Genomic DNA, 6,000 nt, shown 5'->3' on the forward strand with positions numbered 1-6,000 from the left:
TTCTCCGGAATACCATGCAAACGGACCACATTTTGAAAAAACAGAGGAACCAACTCGGAAGAAGAAGGCAACTTAGGCAGGGGAACCAAATGGACCATCTTAGAGAAACGATCACACACCACCCAGATGACAGACATCTTCTGAGAAACAGGAAGATCCGAAATAAAATCCATCGAGATGTGCGTCCAGGGCCTCTTCGGGATAGGCAAGGGCAACAACAATCCACTAGCCCGAGAACAACAAGGCTTGGCCCGAGCACAAACGTCACAAGACTGCACGAAGCCTCGCACATCTCGAGACAGGGAAGGCCACCAGAAGGACCTTGCCACCAAATCCCTGGTACCAAAGATTCCAGGATGACCTGCCAACGCAGAAGAATGAACCTCAGAAATGACTTTACTGGTCCAATCATCAGGAACAGTCTACCAGGTGGGCAACGATCAGGTCTATCCGCCTGAAACTCCTGCAAGGCCCGCCGCAGGTCTGGAGAAACGGCAGACAATATCACTCCATCCTTAAGGATACCTGTAGGTTCAGAATTACCAGGGGAGTCAGGCTCAAAACTCCTAGAAAGGGCATCCGCCTTAACATTCTTAGAACCCGGCAGGTAGGACACCACAAAATTAAACCGAGAGAAAAACAACGACCAGCGCGCCTGTCTAGGATTCAGGCGTCTGGCGGACTCAAGATAAATTAGATTTTTGTGGTCAGTCAATACCACCACCTGATGTCTAGCCCCCTCAAGCCAATGACGCCACTCCTCAAAAGCCCACTTCATGGCCAAAAGCTCCCGATTCCCAACATCATAATTCCGCTCGGCGGGCGAAAATTTACGCGAGAAAAAAGCACAAGGTCTCATCACGGAGCAATCGGAACTTCTCTGCGACAAAACCGCCCCAGCTCCGATTTCAGAAGCGTCGACCTCAACCTGAAAAGGAAGAGCAACATCAGGCTGACGCAACACAGGGGCGGAAGAAAAGCGGCGCTTAAGCTCCCGAAAGGCCTCCACAGCAGCAGGGGACCAATCAGCAACATCAGCACCCTTCTTAGTCAAATCAGTCAATGGTTTAACAACATCAGAAAAACCAGCAATAAATCGACGATAAAAGTTAGCAAAGCCCAAAAATTTCTGAAGACTCTTAAGAGAAGAGGGTTGCGTCCAATCACAAATAGCCTGAACCTTGACAGGATCCATCTCGATGGAAGAGGGGGAAAAGATATATCCCAAAAAGGAAATCTTTTGAACCCCAAAAACGCACTTAGAACCCTTCACACACAAGGAATTAGACCGCAAAACCTGAAAAACCCTCCTGACCTGCTGGACATGAGAGTCCCAGTCATCCGAAAAAATCAAAATATCATCCAGATACACAATCATAAATTTATCCAAATAATCACGGAAAATGTCATGCATAAAGGACTGAAAGACTGAAGGGGCATTTGAAAGACCAAAAGGCATCACCAAATACTCAAAGTGGCCCTCGGGCGTATTAAATGCGGTTTTCCACTCATCCCCCTGCTTAATTCGCACCAAATTATACGCCCCACGAAGATCTATCTTAGAGAACCACTTGGCCCCCTTTATGCGAGCAAACAAATCAGTCAGCAGTGGCAACGGATATTGATATTTAACCGTGATTTTATTCAAAAGCCGATAATCAATGCACGGCCTCAAAGAGCCATCTTTCTTAGCCACAAAGAAAAAACCGGCTCCTAAGGGAGATGACGAAGGACGAATATGTCCCTTTTCCAAGGACTCCTTTATATATTCTCGCATAGCAGCATGTTCAGGCACAGACAGATTAAATAAACGACCCTTAGGGTATTTACTACCCGGAATCAAATCTATGGCACAATCGCACTCCCGGTGCGGAGGTAATGAACCAAGCTTAGGTTCTTCAAAAACGTCACGATATTCAGTCAAGAATTCAGGAATCTCAGAGGGAATAGATGATGAAATGGAAACCACAGGTACGTCCCCTTACATCCCCAGCTTAACACAGACATAGCTTTCCAGTCAAGGACTGGGTTATGAGATTGCAGCCATGGCAATCCAAGCACCAACACATCATGTAGGTTATACAGCACAAGAAAGCGAATAATCTCCTGGTGATCCGGATTAATCCGCATAGTTACTTGTGTCCAGTATTGTGGTTTATTGCTAGCCAATGGGGTGGAGTCAATCCCCTTCAGGGGTATAGGAGTTTCAAGAGGCTCCAAATCATACCCACAGCGTTTGGCAAAGGACCAATCCATAAGACTCAAAGCGGCGCCAGAGTCGACATAGGCATCCGCGGTAATAGATGATAAAGAACAAATCAGGGTCACAGATAGAATAAACTTAGACTGTAAAGTGCCAATTGAAACAGACTTATCAAGCTTCTTAGTACGCTTAGAGCATGCTGATATAACATGAGTTGAATCACCGCAATAGAAGCACAACCCATTTTTTCGTCTAAAATTCTGCCGTTCACTTCTGGACAGAATTCTATCACATTGCATATTCTCTGGCGTCTTCTCAGTAGACACCGCCAAATGGTGCACAGGTTTGCGCTCCCGCAGACGCCTATCGATCTGGATAGCCATTGTCATGGACTCATTCAGACCCGCAGGCACAGGGAACCCCACCATAACATCCTTAATGGCATCAGAGAGACCCTCTCTGAAATTCGCCGCCAGGGCGCACTCATTCCACTGAGTAAGCACAGCCCATTTACGGAATTTCTGGCAGTATATTTCAGCTTCGTCTTGCCCCTGAGATAGGGACATCAAGGCCTTTTCCGCCTGAAGTTCTAACTGAGGTTCCTCATAAAGCAACCCCAAGGCCAGAAAAAACGCATCCACATTGAGCAACGCAGGATCCCCTGGAGCCAATGCAAAAGCCCAATCCTGAGGGTCGCCCCGGAGCAAAGAAATCACAATCCTGACCTGCTGAGCAGGATCTCCAGCAGAGCGAGATTTCAGGGACAAAAACAACTTGCAATTATTTTTGAAATTTTGAAAGCAAGATCTATTCCCCGAGAAAAATTCAGGCAAAGGAATTCTAGGTTCAGATATAGGAACATGAACAACAAAATCTTGTAAGTTTTGAACTTTTGTGGTGAGATTATTCAAACCTGCAGCTAAACTCTGAATATCCATTTTAAACAGGTGAACACAGAGCCATTCCAGGATTAGAAGGAGAGAGAGAGAGAAAGGCTGCAATATAGGCAGACTTGCAAGAGATTCAATTACAAGCACACTCAGAACTGAGAAAAAAAAAAAAAAAATCTTCAGCAGACTTCTCTTTTCTCTCCTTTCTCTGTCAATTAATTTAACCCTTTTGGCCGGTCAAACTGTTATGGTTCTCAATGGCAAGAGAACATAGCCCAGCAAACATACGAACTAGCTCTTGGAAGGATGGAAACTAAACTGACCATGAACTAAACCTGCCGCACAACTAACAGTAGCCGGGTAGCGTAGCCTGCGTTTTATCCCTAGACGCCCAGCGCCGGCCGGAGGACTAACTAATCCTGGCAGAGGAAAATATAGTCCTGGCTCACCTCTAGAGAAATTTCCCCGAAAGGCAGACAGAGGCCCCCACAAATATTGGCGGTGATTTTAGATGAAATGACAAACGTAGTATGAAAATAGGTTTAGCAAAATTGAGGTCCGCTTACTAGATAGCAGGAAGACAGAAAGGGCACTTTCATGGTCAGCTGAAAACCCTATCAAAATACCATCCTGAAATTACTTTAAGACTCTAGTATTAACTCATAACATCAGAGTGGCAATTTCAGATCACAAGAGCTTTCCAGACACAGAAACGAAACTACAGCTGTGAACTGGAACAAAATGCAAAAACAAACAAGGACTAAGTCCAACTTAGCTGGGAGTTGTCTAGCAGCAGGAACATGCACAGAAAGGCTTCTGATTACAATGTTGACCGGCATGGAAGTGACAGAGGAGCAAGGCTAAATAGCGACTCCCACATCCTGATGGAAACAGGTGAACAGAGAGGATGATGCACACCAGTTCAATTCCACCAGTGGCCACCGGGGGAGCCCAAAATCCAATTTCACAACAGCCAGGTGTGTAATACTCTGAAAAGCAAATTGCTAGTTATGTTAAATGTAAAGGAGTATTGTGCAATTTATTATTTTTCTGTTTTGTATCTTTTGTTTCACCATTCAACTTCCACGACAGCAGTATCGGAGGATGTCTCCCCGCCCAAATGGGGGACAGGAAACACAAAGAGTTTAAATACCCCTCCCCTTCCTACAACCACCAGTGTTTTTCCTGTCCCCTATGGGAAATGAAGAGGTCCTGGATAGTGCTGCCATGGCCAGCAATCGGGAGCACTTTTTACCCATCCATGCCGGGCAGCCGAGGTCGAGGGCTCTGCTCTCCTCTGGTGGCTGCTCCCGTTTACACAGTCCGTGTGCGACTCAGGACCCCTCTCCTGCCCTTCCTGTGCCTCATTGGGTAAAGCAGGGCTGTGATGTGTGGCCGGGGTCCTCCTGTAGCTCCCCGACATCCTCCCTCCCTGCTGCTGGTTCTGGCGTTGCAAGCGTACCAGAAGTGACGTCGCCTGAACTTCTGGTTTATTACTATGCATTCCATGCTGGAGAGTGCGCCGGCGGGCGTTTTCCAGAGCAGGCAGTGATTGGTGCGCTCTCTTCGGGGTTTCATCCTTTGGACTATAGGGAGGAGGAGCACTCAACTACGCGGGGACCTCAATCCTTTAAAATCCTGGTTCGGGGATGTCTCCAGGTAAGGTCCATTTGTCTCTGTGACTGGTGACACACTGACCAATGGACGGCGACAAACCCTTACTCTCTGCTTCTGCAGAGCCCAGCGTTCACCCTCCTTCTGTAAGTAGCGGATGTAAGTCCCTTGCTGTCCATGGTATAACCTTATGGGTGACTTAGTATACCTTTCTCTTTTTAGGGAGACAAGGTCCCTGCCCCTAAAAAGGATAAGGTGCCCAGCCGCAAGTGTTGTATATGTGCCTCCATACTTTCTTCTGCATATAAGAAGACGCTTTGCCAGCGTTGCACGGGTGACGTGTTACAGGCCGAACAGCCCTCCCTCCTGGACAGCCTCAAAACCCTCATAAAACAAGAGGTTTGATCCTCTGACTACCCTTTCCCAAGCCCCGATACCACATCCTCCTCAGAAAAGGAAAATGGTGCCTGTGGAATCGGACTCTGACTCAGGCGAGATCCATACCTCTGGTTCGGAGGATATTTGGGAGAATGAGGAATCCACTTCCACCCCCAAGCCCGATAATAAAAAAAAATACCTTTTCTCTTCCGATGATATGGAAGAGCTGATTGATATGGTGAGAAGCACCATGGGAGAGGAGGAGGAGGAAGTGAAACATTCTGTACAAGACAAAATGGTCGGGGCGGCTAAAACCTAGGGATCAAAAAGAGTTTCCCATACACAAGAATATTGAGAACTTTGTCCTTCATGAATGGGGCCTTCCTGAAAAAGGACTTAGCGTCCCTTCAGAGTTAAAAAAAAAACAAAAAACACTTCTCGCTGGAAGGGAATTGTTCGCTATGGGAGATCCCCAAAGTGGATGTGCAGGTGTCCAGGGTAACTAAAAGGACGGCACTACCTTTAGAAGACCCTTCCCAGCTCAAGGGTCCCATGGATCGGAAAACGAGAGCTTGTTAAGAAAATCCTGGGACACCACCACCAATCTGCTGAAAATGAATGTGGCCTCTACGTTTGTTGCCAGGTCTTTATTCCGCTGGCTACATACGTTAGAAAATCACATTACTCAGGGGACTTCTAGGGAGGAGATACTGGACTCTCTTCCCCTACTCCAAAAAGCAATGGGGTTCCTGGTGGATGCCTCGGCTGAGTCTGTCCGTGTATCGGCTAGATCAGCAGTCCTCTCCAATTCATCTAGGATTGCACTATGGCTTAAGTCATGGGGGGTGACCTTGCCTCCAAAACGAAGCTCTGCGTTATTCCCTTTCAGGGACACTATGTGTTTGGCCCGGCCTT

Source organism: Ranitomeya variabilis, chromosome 7 (genome assembly GCF_051348905.1).
Source record: "Ranitomeya variabilis isolate aRanVar5 chromosome 7, aRanVar5.hap1, whole genome shotgun sequence".
NCBI lineage: Eukaryota > Metazoa > Chordata > Amphibia > Anura > Dendrobatidae > Ranitomeya > Ranitomeya variabilis.